This window comes from Ambystoma mexicanum, chromosome 3q (genome assembly GCF_040938575.1).
Source record: "Ambystoma mexicanum isolate Mex_15411 chromosome 3q, UKY_AmexF1_1, whole genome shotgun sequence".
NCBI classification, from domain to species: Eukaryota; Metazoa; Chordata; class Amphibia; order Caudata; family Ambystomatidae; genus Ambystoma; species Ambystoma mexicanum.
In genome coordinates this window covers 45029392-45046851 of record NC_090926.1, presented here as the reverse complement: position 1 = coordinate 45046851, position 17460 = coordinate 45029392, and the positions used below count along the sequence as shown (strand labels likewise).

Sequence of the window (17460 nt, the reverse complement as noted above, 5' to 3'; positions counted from 1 at the left end):
GCCCTTGGTGAGCCTTTTCAATTAATTCCTCACGCAAAACTTGTGGGGGAATTAACTTGTCGCTTCTCACGAAAAATTCTTCTTCAATAGAAAATTCATCTCTGATCACCCAAAACTTCATACTCTCGTCATCAATCAACCTCTTTTCAGGCCAACCTGATTTGGTATATTTCATCACTTTCTGTTGAATCTCTTCCTTTACCAGGTCATTCAACCATGTATCTCTTGACATCACTTCAAACACCGTTGCCACTATTTCACAATCTTCTTCAACGCAAACGTTCCCCTCTATTAGAGGCAATGCAGACAAATAATCAGCAATTACTTTTCTTTTTCCCAGGACATACTTAACCATAAAGTGGTAATCCTGCAATTTGAAACTCAATCTGGCCAATCTGGGAGAGGCTCTACACATCCCACATACAGTACTTAGCAATGGTTTGTGATCAGTCTGTATTATGAATTTGCTCCCCCATAAGTACTGTCTAAAATTGTTAACAGCCCAAACAGAAGCCAACATTTCATTTTCAATAACTGAATGCCTACTTTCCGTATCAGAAATCGCTCTGGAAGCATGGTTTATGACCTTTTCACACCCATCATCAGCGATCTGTGACAACACAGCTCCCAATCCACTTCCACTGGCATCCACCGTGACTCTGGTCTGTCTTCCAAATACAAACCCTCCTAATTCTACAGCTCTGCAAATCTCAGCTTTAATATAATCTGTTGCTTCCTTGCACTCATCATCCCATTCAAACCTCGGATCCTTCTTCATCAATTTCCTCAAAGGCTCAGTCATACTGGCAAAATGTTTCACAAACGTATTGTAATACTCGCACAAACGAAGAAACGATCTGAGCTCATCCTTATTAGTGGGGTTAGGGGAATCTCTAATTGCCTTCATGGCTTCTAACTTGGGATTGTAACCCCTTCCATTCACCAAGTGACCTAAATACTCAACTTCTTTTACTTTGAACTTGCATTTACTCTGCTCTATTTTCAACCCAATGGCATCCAACCTTGTCAAAACCTCATTTAATCTCCTGTCATGTTCTTCAGAACCTTTACCAAACACAATGATGTTATCTTGGTATACTAATGATCCAGCTAAATCCTTCAACACATGTGTCATTATTCTCTGGAACAGTGCAGCTGCGGACGCCAGTCCAAAAAGCATCCGCTTGTACCTATATAAACCATACGATGTGATAAACGCTATGATGTCTCTGCAGTCCTCTGTGAGAGATATCTGGTGGTAAGCACTTGACAAGTCTAATGAGGAAAATGTGTCAGCTTCTCCAATGCGGTTAAACATCTCCGATATTATAGGTAATTGAAATATATCTGTGATGATGTTTTTGTTAACATCTCTCAAGGCCACGCAAATTCTTGGCTTCCCATTTATCTTTATTGCCACAACAATGGGACTCACCCACTGTTATGATTGAATCTTTTCAATCGCCCCTTCCGATTCCAATCTCCCCAATTCCTGTTCAACTTTTTCAACAAGGGCAAACGGTATTGGTCTGGCTTTTGTGTGTGTAACCGGTACTGCTCCTCTTTTGAGTCGTATTCTATGAGCAAAATTCTTTAGCAAACTTGTTTGTATGACATCCTCTGTACTTGAGACTATTTTCTTGGTTGGCTCACTGCTACTTTTTACGATCAGAATTTGTTCTTCTTCACATGGATCAAGCCTTATTCTCAATCCTGCCTGATCTCTCCAACCTATTACATTCACTCCTTTTTCAGCCACATAAACTTTTACTTGAGCACGCCTGTCTTTGAACTGAAACATGCTTGAGAACCAACCAACAATGCGTATCTTCGACCCTTCGAATCCACCTGCATTCTCTATATCCGATGCTTTTAATTTGCATCTGAGGCCTTCTGCAACCAATTTCTGCCAAGTCTTTCTTGTAATTATAGTCCAAGGAGAACAACTATCAACCTTTACTCTCAATTTCCAATTGTCTAATACGACTTCACAACTTGGACTTTTAAACTCCCCTCCAGGTGGTTCATGAATTACAAACACTCTCTCTTCATCGGATTCTTCATCCTCTTCCTGAATTGCCGAGATTCTCTTTTTGCATCTACAAGTAACTGCAAAGTGTCCCATAATCCCACAATTACCACATTTTTGTCCAATTGCAGGACAATTCGTGGAATAAGTGTGATGGCCCAACCTATCACAACTGAAACACCTGTCACCATCTCTTGTCTGTGGATTTTGTACCTTGGATTAGGTTCTTGTCCAAAACTTTCCTTTGGAGAAGTTGCCCTTTATTTCCGATCCTCTGGGTCTGTTGCCTTTGTTCATGGAAAAATCAACTCTTTCTCTGGTGCGTACAGCATTAACCAAAGTTTGGTCTTCTACCTCCTGTGTATTCTTGTTGCTGGACTGTAACATTCCCTGAGTAGCTTCCTGCTTTTAGTTCTTCATCTCTTTGGAGCACAATTGGTTGTGCTCAATTATTTTTGCAATGGCAATAGTCTCTGTCAAAGATGGGTTCCCCACCATCCATAACCTATCTTATATCAGTGTGTCCCTTGTATGGATTATTATTTGGTCTCTAATAAGTTCATCCAGCATGATCCCCTTTACAAAATGACAAGTACAGTCTAGAGATCTCAACGCTGAGACAATGGGCCTCATTCCGAGGTTTGCGGTAAGTATGGGTTTTTACCGGCATGGCGGAAAGACCGAGTCCGGTCTGGTACGACGCCGCAATTTACAGGCCATTCCGACTTCGCGGGCACGAGCTTTCCGCCATGTCGGTAAATCCACTAGCGGCATACCGCTAAAGGGCCCGTAAAACCCCTTAGCGGCATGAAGAGAGACGGTCATTACAACACCGCCACCGAAGCTCCGCTGTCCGTTATTAGCGGTGACCGTAATTTACGGATACCGCTAATTAACGGATACGGAAATTACGTCATCGCACAGGAACGGGAAGGAGCGCGGCGGCCATCTTTAAAAACACAATCCACTGCCATCCTCTTAATACAGTACCCGGAGGTATATTCTGACCCTCAAAAAAGCCATCAGTGACCAGTATCATGCTGAAAGCACTGAACAAAGATGCCGCCCGCATCAGGAAGGAGGGTTTCACGCAGGACGAGCTCCAGGTCCTGGTGGACACCCTGCACGCAAATGCTGAGACAGTATTCAGCAGCGGCATGCGTAGGCCGACCATTGCCAGGAAGAAGGAGATCTGGGACTTGGTGGCACAGAGGGTGAGCGCCGTAGGGAACACCCCCCGTACGACGAGGGACTGCAGGAAACGGTGGGATGACCTCCGTCTCAGGGTGCGGGCCATCCTATCGGCCAACCGAACACAGGCCCAGGAGACAGGAGGAGGCCCAGCTTCTCCAATCAAGATGATGCCCTGGGAGCAAACGTGTGCGGACATGATGGGCACTGAAGCCATAGAGGGGGTCGGCGAGATGGAGTGCGGTGCCCCGTCATCCGCAGATGGAGGTGAGTGTCATGAGTGAAGATAGTAAATGCATTCCCAATGTAAGGCACCGCCAAGGGCTGGGCAAGCAGTCACATCACGTATGGGAACCTTCCCCCCCATCAAATCATGCCGTCACAAGTAAGACCCAGGCTGATGCCAGGTGCAAGGCTCCAACCCATATTGGCCAGAGCACACAAAGAGGCAGTCAATGTGAGTCAGCACAGTACTCCACCAACATGAGTGACCCAGACACCTGCATGCATTTACCATCCAAGCCCAGATCACTGTCCCACTCCCAACCCAAATGTCAACAAAATGCTGCAATCCCATTGTCATACCCTAGGCTTGAAGAAATGCTGACCCCCAAATCATAGCTCATGCCATCTCTCTCTTCCCCCCCACAGGCAGCGGCCATGAAAGTGAGGGCCAGGAAGCCACACAGCCCTGTATCTCCAGGGGCACAGCCAGGGGACAGCGTAAACCTGCAGGAAGGAAGAAGGCACAGGCAACATCACCTGCACCAGCAACCCCCATGGAGGCTGCACAACCCACACCCACACCCCTACCCATGCCTGCACTGCCGACGGAGACATGCCCCACGGTGCACTCAGAGGAGTCCGGTGTGGCAGGGGAGAATGCTGCCATGTGCCTCCCCGAGGAGCCAGATAGCCCGACATAAGTTCCCGTATCCGACGTGGAGGAGCCCCATGACATCGTGCACAGCCCAGACACCCCATCCTACAGTCAAGTTGCACACAGCGACTCCGGGGAGAGTGACACCCCAGGCCTCACAGGCCAAGGAGCACCACCTGCCAGTCCTGGATCCACCTCCCCTGCAGAAAGCCCCGAAAGGTCTGCAGGCTCAACACCACGGCTGCCTGGCACATCTGCCACACCGGCCATGGATGGATTGAACTCCCAGCGCCTCACGGGCCTGATTGAGGACTTCATCCGGGACAACCATGAATCCAGGTCGGAGTGGCACAATGACCTGCAAGCCCTGGGCGAAGTCATCACTGCCAACACAAACCGGCTCTGTGAGGTGCTGGGCCGGATCGCTGATGCCCTGGAGGCAGCACCCCCCAGACCACAGCCCCAGTGGGAGTGCCCACTCTCACAGTGCTCCTCCACGCAGACCAGCCCTGTCCGTCGGTCAATGCGCACACTACGCCGGCAGAACATGGATACCCCTGGCTCTGGAAGCACACAATGACCATACTGCCACACACAAGTGGCCTATGTTGCACTGATGGGACTATTGTGGGGTTGTTGTGGGGGGAGGGGGAGGGGGTGAGGGTGTGTGTGGGAGTTGGGGGGAGGGGGAGGGGGGTGAGGGTGTGTGTGGGAGTTGGGGGGGAGGTGGAGGGGGGGAGGGTGTGTGTGGGAGTTCGGGGGGAGGGGGAGAGGGGTGAGGGTGGTGGTTTTGTTGTACACGTTCCTACATAAATGTTGAATACACTGGTTGTTCATTCCCAAAAAACAGAGTGGACATTGCTCATTTTGCTTGTGTCTTTTGATGTCGCACATTGCATGGTGTACATGTATCCCCACACCCAGTGCCCAATGTCCTCTCACCCTGACACCCTCAGCTGACTTGTGAGTCAGAAATATTGTCCAATCAATGATTGACGCACTGAACGTCCCTCCTGTGCATCGGCACCGTGCTGCTGTCCTGCCATTCTTTCCTCATCCCCCTCATCATCATCTGGTGGTAGCAGTTCCACGTCAGGGGGCAGTGGCACGTTCCGACGGATGCACATGTTGTGTAGCATTACACATGCCATGGTGATCTTGGACACCTTCTTGTGGCTGTAGATGAGTGCCCCACCAGACCAGCTGAGGCAACGAAATCGTGCCTTCAACAGGCCGAAGGTCTGCTCTATCACCACCCGTGTACGGGTATGGGATCTATTGTAGTCCTCCTTGTGCCTGTTCTGTGGGTTGTGGACAGGGGTCATGAGCCACGGCTTTAGAGGGTAGCCAGCATCACCTGCATGGAAGTGGAAAGGAGGTAATTGTGTGTGCATTCATGGTGGAGAATTGTACTAGTCTTACATGGCCGCAGATGATTACTGGGATGAGTGTGCAATCAAGCGGTACAGGGTGTGGATTTGCTCTGGTGTGAGGTTGAAGGAGGTGGCTCTGATGCAGGGGATTTGGGGCTGCCGGCGTGGCAATGGTGGCTGCACAGGTAGGGCATGCTGGGCCTGTCTCACCCTCTTTCTCCTCCAGTGGATCATCTGTGGTGGGGGTTGTGGTTGTTGTAGTTGCTGTTGTTGTAGTAGCTGCCTTGCAAGCAGGGCCTCCAGCTCCAGGAATGCTGCTACAATTGGTATCATCTTGGTGTGGGAGGGGGTGTGGTGTGTGGGTGTGCTCCTTTTGTGCTGTGCCAGACTCCATTGCCTCCACCTGTACTGATTGAGTGCACCTGTTCCTCTTGGAAACACTGCTCAGGGTCCTTAACACCTTCTCAGCGATGCCGGTATTTACTCCATGGCGGTAAGGTACTTTGCGGTCTTGTGGAGGCCGTATTTTTCCATGTCCGCTTTACTTGGGATTCAGCTCCGGTTTATTGCTTGCCGCTAATTACGACATGGCGTGTCGGGCGTGCGCCACTAAACCGCTATTTACGGCATCGTACTTTACGACGACGTAAATAACGGTCTGGTGGGTCAGAAGGGGCCGTAACGGGAAACGATGCCGGTATTTCTTTAACTGCATCATTTTTCCCTTACCACCCAACTCGGAATGAGGCCCATATTCTTCTATGTTTTCCTGCTCTTTTTGAACCCTTGTATAGAAATTGTACCTATTTATTGCTACATTTGTTTCTGGGGCATAATATTTATCCAATTGTCTCAGGGCTCTATCGTGCTCATCACTGTCTCCAGCTTCATCGACTGATAATTCCGGCAGCTCTCTATATTTCCTTTGCCCCTCCAAACCCAAAGCATGGAGTAATAAGAGCTTTTTCTTGCGAGAAGTCAGTTCTTCTTGTTCTACAGTTTGGATGTAGTTCAACCAAAACTCCTTCCATTCGGACCAAACTACTACAGGTTGTCCAGGAGTTGGGAGAAAACTTGCTGGCGGTTCAATATGAATACCCTGCATTGCTATGTCTTACTCTTAGACAACTGCAGAGTCTTCTTTCTAATGTCTTATCCAAAGATCTACTTCCAGATTCACTTTCCAACCCGAAGCGTCCACTCTACTAATTATTGTCTAATTACATGTTTCTGACTACTACAACTTCTGTCAGCAAACTGCTGCATTATACATTTGGTTGAATATGGACTTCCTTGTTCATGACAATATGGCGTTGCGTCACGTGACGTGTGTGACGTTGGAGAGTGTCCTTTCCTCTAAACATTTGCCGAAAATCACAAAACAAACGTTGATGCCTCCGGGCGTGCGCTCATTTCTTAAAGTCCTCTGTAGGTCAAGAAACAACACTTCCTGACCTTATCTCCTCCGCGACAGCCTCCCAATGAAACAGCACAAGCGAAATCAAACTGTTCGCTTGGAGCACAGCTCTCTTCATCGACGTGGGTGACGGCGCCGGGTCGATCCTCGCCACCAATTGAAGTATGCAAGAAACTCCCGATGAGGTACCATCAAATGAAGATTATTATAAAGAAATGCGACCCGGCACCCTGCACTGCATCCACACGCTTTACCGCCCGAACATCCACTCCTACTTTACCGTTTCTTGAACCTCGACCTCCACTCTAATATAAACATTCGACCTCACACACACAGGCAGGGTGCCTTACAAATGAAATGCAGATTCCATCTTAAAACGAACTATATAGATACATAAGAAATACAACAATGAGCATCACTACGGAGACAGATGCTGGAGTAGATGTTGGCTCACACAGCACAGAAGTGACCACCGACCAGCATTTTTGTGGGCTGCTTACAAGTGAGACGTGGCGACGGTGACCTGACTTTGAAGTCACGAGTTTCCCCGGTTATTTTCCCCCCTGGCTTGATGGGTGGCCTTTGACCATGAAATGGCATCCCTTCCCATACCCGCTGAAAGGGAATACAGCGTGAAGCCACCAGCACCAAAGCACAAATAACAGTTGTTATTACTAGGAGATGGGCAACAATCCTGAGTCCTTAAAATAGCTCGAAAACAACTAATACACTGCAGCCAGATAGAATTGTACCCAAAGTGACTTCTATCCTGCACTGTCCCCTGGCAACCGTTTCACTCAGGGACTGTTCTGTATTCCTACTAGCACTTAACACCTGTTGTCTGCACTTACCCTTGCCACCAGTTGGCCACACTTTTAATTATTGTCCTTATTTATTTTACTGTTAGCTTATGTACTGCACTGTCCCCTCCCCTTCCCCCTGCACTTTTCCCCTTCCCCAGTCCCCCCTCCCCTGCACTTGCACAATCTCAATGTCACCTGGCCTAGTATGATCGCAGTCTCTGTCCTCCCTCTGTTTCACCTCCCTTGGCTCTTCGCGCCTTGAAACACTTGTGAATAGGCGCGTTATAACTGCCATATTATATATCATATCATATTGTTATGGGACAATACAGGTTAAAAGGCCCTTTTCCTTCCACCCGTACACAGTGGGCCTCATTACGACCCAGGCGGTAAGTTACCGCCTGGGTCGTACCTTTACCACCATGGCGTAAACTACGTTTACGCCATGGTGGTTGGTGGACTTACCGCCCCATTCCGAGGTTGGCGGGGCGGTAAGTCCCCATTAACCCATTTACCCTTCCCCATTCCCATTTTTGCCCCATAGGGCATAATGGGAGTGGGGAAGGCGTTAATTACGCCACCGTAAATTACGGTGGCGTAATTAACAACAAGGTACCTTAGCGCCATGGATTTTAACACCTGCTAAAAGCAGGTGTTAAATCCTCCATGGCGCTAAGGGACCTCGGAATCAGGCGGTAAGGGTCGGCGCTGTTTACGCCGCCGTAAACCCCTTACCGCCTGGGTCCTAATGAGGCCCAGTATGTATTGTGCCCTGCTCAGAATGCCCACCCCACCCTGGAGGATGTCACACCGGGACCCCCGTGATAAGCACTCAGAACAGGAGTGCACCCCACTTCAGTAACCCTTCCTGAAGATGTCATCCACATGTTGAGATAGGAATGAGCACATTGGACTATCCATTGTACCTGCAGGCCACTGCACCCACTACATACCCTTCAAACCTGCGCATGTCATTGCTGTTCTGCTGCACCATAATACCGTTGCCATCCACCGATCTTTGACCTCACTCCCTTCCTCCCTTGCTCCATATAACCATATCCACCTCGAACACTCCCTGCAGGCTGCTTCAGAAAGCCAATAATTCTTACTCAAGGATTGACTATTTTTTCATGAGTAAGACGTTGATAAATCAGGTGGGGAGCTCCTGTATTAGGGAAAGGAATATTTGGGATCATGCTTTGATTGATATGCGAGTGAATCTTGGAGGGGTAGGTAGGGGATCTGGGAGATGGAGAATGCAGGCGGCTCTACTTAGAGATAATGTTGTTACATCAGGTTTAGGGGATTTCATTCATTGTTTCTTTGAGGATAATAGGGGTTCGGTTGGGGTTAAAACTGTTTGGGATTGTTTTAAGGTAGTCCTTAGGGGTGAACTGATAAGTAGAATGGCTCATGCTAGGAGGAAAAGTCAGGAGGAACTTAAGAAATTGGAGGAGGCGGTGAGGTCTATGCAAAGGGTTTGTGCTGATAATAACTCAGAATCAAATAAGATACGTTTAAGGAAATTGGAGTCTGAAGTAAATGATTATGTTCAGATTTTGGCGGATAAAGGCATGTTTTATTCTAAGCAACGGTTTTGGGAATTTGGGGATAGGAATGGGAGGTTGTTGGCTAATAAGCTTAAAGGAATTATGATGGATACAAATGTTTCATCAATTCTGACGGATACTGGTGTTACTTTGAATAGGTCAGAAGACATTTGTGACCACTTCAGAGGTTTTTATGAGAATTTATACAGAGACGAGGTGCAGCCTGATGCTGACAGTTTATCAGTTTTTTTTTAATAAAATCACACTTCCAAAGCTAGAAGCTGTGATTGATGTGTCTGAAGTTAGCTTGGCGATCTCACAAATGAAGGATGGTGAATCCCCTGGGCCAAATGGCATAGTCTCTGAATTTTATAAGAAATTTGATGCTGACTTGGTTCCTATCTTATGTGAGGTCTATAATGTACTTATGACATCGGGTGAGATGTGTGATTCAATGAAAGAAGCATTGCTAATTGTGATACCAAAGCCAAATAAGGGTAGTAAGCGATGTAAACATTATAGGCCAATTTCACTGCTAAATGTGGACTTGAAAAGTTTCACTAAAATATGGGCCAATAGGTTGAAGTCATGTATTGGTGATTTAATCGATGAATCTCAGGTAGGTTTTGTGCCGGGGCGTTTTGGGTATGACAATATTAGGACTGCGTTGGATGTAATTGGGGCACATTATGGAAAGGACTCAGATAGAATTATTGTTTTTTTTACGCAGAAAAAGCCTTTGACAGAGTCAACTGGCAATTCATGGAGTATACATTGTTACAGATGGGTTTTGGACCGGTGTTTATGATGATGATAGGATGTATTCATAATGGTGTTAGGGCTAGGTTATTGACTAATGGTGTTATCTCAAATCTATTTCACTTGTCAAGAGGTACGCACCAGGGCTGCCCGTTGTTGCCATTTTTGTTCAACCTAGCATTGGAACCGCTTGCGGCATATATAAGACAGTGTGAGCTGATAAACTAGTGAAGATTGAGAAATTATTTCAGACCTTTTTGTGGGGGGTTGGGAAACAACCTTGTGTTCCAAAATTCATATCAATGCAGAGAGTGAAAGAAGGTGGTTTTGGTTACCCAGACCTGATAAAATATTATAGATCATTTTTACTTAAGAAGGGTTCCTATTACTTTAGAGCTTAGTCTGTTAATGAACCGTTCTGGTTACGTATGGAAAGAGAGATGTGTGTACCGTTTCATTTGGATAATCTTTACTGTATGGAAAAGTTATCAAATAAGAAACTGGTTTTGAAACCAATTAGGGTTACTCGACAAGTTTTGGGTTCTTGGTTTGGTGAGAATGGACAAACTTATGGTTTCAGTACAGATGCCTCAATTTGGCATAATGAGGCTATAAAGATTGATAATAGATGTCTTAATTGGAAAAGCTGGGTCTCAAGAGGTATTCTGAAACTAGGGGATGTTTTGGATGGGAACCGGATGTTGAGTTTTGAGGAGTTAGTAAATTGATTTAATTTGAGTATAAGGGAGATAGCTAGGTATTTGAGTTTGGCTGCTGTGATTGACCAGAGGATCGCTATGGCGGGTGGCTCCCTTGGGAAGAAGCCAGAGGTTAGTAAATTATTAGATGGTCAGGAGTATGGTGAACGAACTTATATGAATTTCATGCCCATTAATACAAAACATGTGTTGGCTTGGGAAGAGTTGAGAGTTACTTGGTCAAATGATGTCAGTAGGGATATTTGTGACACTGATTGGAGTGCTATTTTAAAGGTAGGGGTGAATTTAGGGAAGGATATAAACTTGCGTCTGATTCGGCAAAAGATTGTGGGAAGATTATATTGGACTCCTGTGAAAATGTTTAAGTTACAATTGAGATTGGATGACTTGTGTTGGAGTTGTGGTGCGCATAGAGGTACTCTGTACATCTATTGTGGGATTGCCCTAGAGTACTGTCATTTTGGAGTGAGGTGATAGATACGATTGATTTAATTTTTGGGATAAGTTTACCCAAATCTGCAGCTAATATAATCTTGCTTTCAAGCGTTGGAAGGAGTATTCAAATTAGAAAACTTAACTTTTGGATTGATAGAGCACTGGTGATTGCGGTTAGATTGATTCTCAGGGTTTGGAAAACTAGGAAGAAACCCAGCATTGAGGATTGGTTGATGGATTTAAGGGCTTTATCTAGGTATGATAGGGTTTCGTTAAAGAATAGTGGTAAGGAGGATGAATATTTGTTGCTATGGGGATCGTTTGATGCCCTTTATGATTGATTTTGTGTTTGATGGAAGATGGAAGAGTTTGGTGACAATTGGAGGATGGAATAAGGTTTTTTTTTTACTCTTTCTTTCCTTTTCTTTGAGATGGTTTGTTTTGTCTTTGTGATGTTTTATGTGTGTTGGGTAGAATATTGGGTGTGAATCATTTAGTTCAGTTTTGTATGGTTAATGTTGTTATAGAATTTGGATTAAATGGTTTGCTCATGTTTTCCGTTTAGATATGAATACTGCAGTGTTAGTTTGAACCTATGTAGAATTGATGTATTGTAAACCTAATAAACAGAAGTTCAAAAAAAAAAAAAAAGGAATGGAAGAGGACACGGAGAGTATGAAAAAAAAAAAAAGAAAGCCAATCTCTTTAGCTTACTTTATGTTAGGAGCCCATTATCCGTGGCTGTTGCTCTCTCAACATTAAAGCCCTTAGAGCACAGTTCCTGCACCACATTCGTCCCCTTCCTCAGGTGTAGCAGGGGGCCTTTCAGGGCAGACACTCTGTGGGCCAGGCACATAAAAAGGGGATGTTCTCTGCTAAAAGGCCAGGGCCTGCTTGCCACAAAGGTGGACACTGCTGGAGTGTCGCCCTGGGCATGCAGGCCCATCCCATCTGCTTAGGTCCCATGCCCACTGATCCCTCACTCACCTCCACTGGCCAAAAGGGTCTGGCCAGGACTGTGCCCTGGAAAGATGCACCAATTCAGTTGACCATCCACTTGCTCTTTGACTGTGTGGGCAGAAGCTCTCACTTTGTCTCTGCACCTCTTGGCAGTCTTCTCCATCTGGTACTCTGACAGCACTCGCGAGCTGCATGCCTGCCATCATGCAATGAAACTCCTTCTCCGCGACTGTCCCCCTGAGCTCTGTAGTATGTTTTGGCCCTGAATGAGCCAGGATAGAATAGCATATTGGCATAAACAAAAGTTGCATATCTGCCCCTGTATGCTAATGCCTGTGATGCGGGGCCTGGGTGGGTTTAAGGTGGGGCAGGGGTCAGTTTGGAAGACACAAGGATCCAGGAAGAAAAACCTTGTGGATTTGCAGGCAGTTGTTTCTTGAAGCGATATTAGATATTTTCTGAAGAGGATGAGGGATGGGAGCTCCACATCTCTGGCGCATATCTACAGAATGATTGCCATGGCGTTTGTTCTCATGTGAAAGTTGGGGTTTTGACTTATAACTCCTCCTTTTTGCATAGTTCCCAGGGCATCCAGATGTAGTATGCTAAGGTGTTTGTTGTGGGTTGCTTAGTGTGTTAGATGTGCCATCTGGAACACACAGCATGCTTCAGAGGATTAGTACAGGTGGGAAGATCACAACAGGGGTGATGTGATCTGTTGTACGGCTGCATGCTCTTCTGCTTTCAGCTCTTGGGGATTCTACGCTCGCTTCAGGTGTGCTGGTCTTCTCCTGGTGTTCTGCTCTTCTTCAGGTCTTCTGCTCTTCATGAGGTGTTCTGCTCTTCGCCAGGTGTGCTGTTCTTCATCAGGTGTGCTGCTCTTCTTCAGGTTTTCTGCTCTTTTTCAGGTGTGCTGCTGTTCCTCAGGTGTTCTGCTCTTCTTCAGGCCTTCTGCTCTTCATCAGGTGTTCTGCTCTTCATCAGGTGTTCTGCTCTTCTTCAGGTCTTCTGCTCTTCTTCGGGTGTTCTGCTTTTCTTCGGGTCTTCTGGTCTTCATCAGGTGTTATGCTCTTTTCCATTTGTGCTGTTCTTCATCAGGTGTTCTGCTCTTCTTCAGGTCTGCTGCTCTTCATTAGGTGTTCTGCTCTTCATCAGGTGTTCTGCTCTTCATCAGGTGTTCTGCTCTTCTTCAGGTGTTCTGCTCTTCATCAGGTCTTCTGCTCTTCTTCAGGTGTTCTGCTCTTCTTTGGGTCTTCTGCTCTTCATCAGGTGTTCTGCTCTTCACCATTTGTGCTGTTCTTCATCAGGTGTTCTGCTCTTCTTCAGGTCTGCTGCTCTTCATTAGGTGTTCTGCTCTTCATCAGGTGTTCTGCTCTTCATCAGGTGTTCTGCTCTTCTTCAGGTGTTCTGCTCTTCATCAGGTCTTCTGCTCTTCTTCAGGTGTTCTGCTCTTCTTTGGGTCTTCTGCTCTTCATCAGGTGTTCTACTCTTCATCAGGTGTTCTGCCCTTCTTCAGGTGTTCTACTCCTCACCAGGTGTTCTGCTCTTCTCCAGGTATTTTGCTCTCGATCAGATGTTCTGATCTTCTTTAGGTATTCTACTCTTCTTCAGGTATTTTTCTCCCGATCAGGTGTTCTGATCTTCTTTAGGTGTTCTACTCTTCTTCAGGTGTTCTGCTCTTCATCAGGCCTTCTGCTCTTCATCAGGTCGTCTGCTCTTCTTCAGGTGTGCTGCTCTTCATCAGGTGTTCTGCTCTTCCTCAGGTGTACTGAATCTTCTGGTGTTCTTATTTTCTCTGCTGGGAGTGCTCACTTTTCATCTAACTCTTGTTCTGCTCTAGCAGGTCCACCCCTGCATTGAATCTTTGAATCTCCCATCTGTGTTCTTGGTCCTGCTGTGTGTTACTCTATTGCCTTCTCGTCCCTCTCCCTCTTATCTGTACTACTCTTAGTGCTGTGTTCTGTGCTCTTACTTCTTGTTGGCTCTTTTATACCATTATTCTGCTACATTTGCTGTGCTGTGCTCGAACAGGTGTGGTTTACTCTATTGTGCCCTTACTCTGGTTTCCCTGTTGCATTCTGTTTTCCCTAGTGGTACTGGCTTTTGCACCTTCATTCTGTGCTCACTTGCCTTTTCTTTTCGCTGCTGTATCCTTTGCTTCTGCTTTTCCTGAAACACTCTGATATTTCTCGGGTCTTGTACTTCCCCTAATATGTCCCTTCATGTTGTCCTCATTCTGCTTATCATGGTGTGATATGCGCCTTATTGCTCTACACTGCTGATCATGTGCTCCCCCCAGTCTCTGGCTCTTGCTGAACTAGTCTACTCTTCTTCGTGTGTTCCACTGCCCCCTATGTGTTCTTCTGCATAAATCCATCTTATGTTTACCTATGTGCAACCCTGGTCCTTCTGTGGGGGTCTCCCAAGCGTTTTCTTCTCTCTGTCATCTGCCCTCCTTCGTGTCTTCCTCGCTGTGCCCGTCTTCTGCTCTCTGTGGTGCCTTATGTTCTCCTGCTTAAGTCTTGCTGCTCGTGCCAGCTAGTGCCCTTAGATGGTGGTAAATACACTTAGTCTGCACAAGTTAGTGTGTTGCTGCTATCCGCGGTGCATTATTTTATCAATGATGTGTCCTGCACCATTTTACTATTTAAAAATCCATGTTGTGTTCTGATCTTCCTTATGTGTTTTTCTACTTGTGGCGAGTTCTTATTTCCCTTGTGTGTTGGTCACTCTTGAGCCTTGGTGTCCAAGCCCAGTCCTCCAGAGTCTAATCCACACCATTGTGTCCTAATATGTGCACGGAATATGCCTCAATGCAGTGACCTGATAGTTAGTTACACCATTAGAGATGAGACTGAAACCCGGGTTTTGTTCGGGCTCCACACACCTGAACTTGTGTTCTACTCTTTCCCACTGTTCCGCTCTTCCACCCCGGCTCTTCCGTCCCTTGATCGGCTTTCTCCGTTGACTCCTTGTTGTGGTCAATCTGCTGTATCCTGCTTTATCTGTCAGTCCTGTCCCACATTGTTCCCATTCTGATCTCCCGGGTCTGTTTCGTTCTCCCTGTTCTCATGCTCTCATTTATAAACTATGTTTGTCTCTACCGGTTATTTTCTGATATGTTGGATTGTTTTCCACTAATCAGCCCAATTTCTGCTCTATATTGTGCATCCTGTTGTCTTGGTTTAAATCTACTCTTCTTGATGGCTTCTGATGCTTTTCTGCCTTCCTTTTTTCAGCTTGGTTTGCTCTGCTGTTGCTGGTGTCTTATATTCTTTCTGCGGTATCCTGCTTTCTCTCGTGTACCTTTAGGCCCATTTTGTTCCTATTATTATTATCCTGATATGGTGTTTTCTTTGTCTCTCTGTTTTTCACTCTGTTGCGTAGACTGCTGTCCATGGCATATGTATCTGTTTTTTATTCAGATGGATCTGCTGTGCTCTACTTTCTCTGGTGTGTGCAGCCCCTCCAATTTTCAGATCCCACTGCTCTTGCAGTGCCCTTCTCTTCTTGTGTGTTCTGCTCTCTCTCCCCGATAAACTGGCGCTGGGTCACGCTCTGTTCCTCCCAGTGGTTTTGTTTCTTTGTGCACTTGTTCTGCTCATGTTAACAGGCTGTGCTCTATCCACTGGGCTCTTTTCTCTGGCGTGTGTTCTGCTCAGCCTGGAGATTCCTGCCCTTCGTGAAGCCTTATTGATGTGTTCTGCTGTTCCTGCCCCTTTCTGCTGCTTCAGTCCTTGCTAGGTGTCATCAATACATGGCGCATGCCCCTGCCCTTAATCTCCGGGTTTGTCCATCTCATGTCATTGTTGCTGTTATACCCTTGTTCTACTGTCCATGGCGTATTCTCATCGCCTGGTCATTCTATTCTCCTGTGATGGGTTATGCCACTTGCCGCACATGTTTTGCTCACCCGTGTTTGTTTTTGTTTCCTTAGTGTGGTGTTATGGCTTTTTATTCTTTGCTTTGGATCTCCTTTCTTGTCTTTGGGCCTCATCAGGAGTTGGGTGGAGTGGGTAAAAATGCGTCGGTAACGCTATTACTGCACATTACTGCTCTGCCCAATCCCGAGTTTGGCGAAAAATCAGAGCATTCACCTCCAGCTGTGAGCTGGAGTTGAATGCTCTGACTTTCCTCCAATTTTTGGCGCAGTTACCACAGCACAATTACTGCTACGGTAACATCACTGAAAATGCCCCATTGATTCCTAGAAATGAAAATAAAATAGGGACTTACCCCACCACCGCAACTTGTGATCCGGCACTAATGGCTCCAGACCAAGTTGCGCTAACGCTAATTGCTTTGGGCAGTATTGCAGCAGATTTACTGCTGCGATACCGCCCAACTCCTGATAGAGCCCTTTGTCTTCTGGATGCATGTCTTTCCCTTGTCAGTTTGGTAGGCCTAGATCAGGGGTGCACAACTGATGTTGACAGAGGGCCCAGGCCGAAAAGTAAATGTGGGTGGGTGGTAAGCGGGCGTGGCAGGAGGGTTTTTCAACCCCCAATTTGTATTAAACACATGGAAAAAGAATACGTTTTTGAGGTGTAACGATTTTTATTTGTATTTCACACTTACATTTTGTACTACACATTTTCCATTGTTATAATTTATTTCTATTTAGTTATTGTATATCGTCTGTTTCATTAAATTATATATATTTTATTGACCCTTGATTGGACATTCCGTTATTTTGGACTGCTATACTTTGCTGTTTGGGTTGCCCAAGAGGAGTATGGCCTTCGTTGAGTCAGGTTTCCTCAAAAAGCAAAGGATGTACATCTCCTAACTGTGCCTGTTTTAGCTTTATTATTGGGTTCACTCTTGGAGTGCAACACTATGCTCCATGGCCCCCACCCCTCAAGCAAACACTATGCCCCATGGCTCCCACCTCCAACCAAACACTATGCCCCATGTTCCTCACCCCAACCAAACACTATGCCCCATGGCCCCCTCACCCCCAACCAAACACTATGCCCCATGGCCCCCACCCCTCAAGCAAACACTATGCCCCATGGCTCCCACCCCAGCCAAACACTCTGCCCCATGTCCCTCACCCCCAACCAAATACTATGCCCCATGGCTCCCACCCCCAGCCAAACACTATGCCCCATGGCTCCCACCCCTCAACCAAACACTATGCCCCATGGCCCCCACCCATCAAGCAAACACTATGCCCCATGGTTCCCACCCCTAACCAAACACTATGCCCCATGGCTCCCACCCCCAACCAGACACTATGCCCAATGGCTCCCACTCCCAAACACTATGCCCCATGGCCCCCCCACCCCCAACCAAACACTATACCCATGGCCCCCTCACCCCCAACCAAACACTATGCCCC

General features: G+C 46.6%; 1 protein-coding gene across 2 annotated transcripts in view; it reads left to right on the top strand.

The window, feature by feature from the left end:
* The window catches only part of ELFN2 (extracellular leucine rich repeat and fibronectin type III domain containing 2), a 653542-nt gene that overhangs the window by 283448 nt on the left and 352634 nt on the right, over positions 1–17460 (top strand). The gene's annotated exons all lie outside the window — the stretch shown is intronic.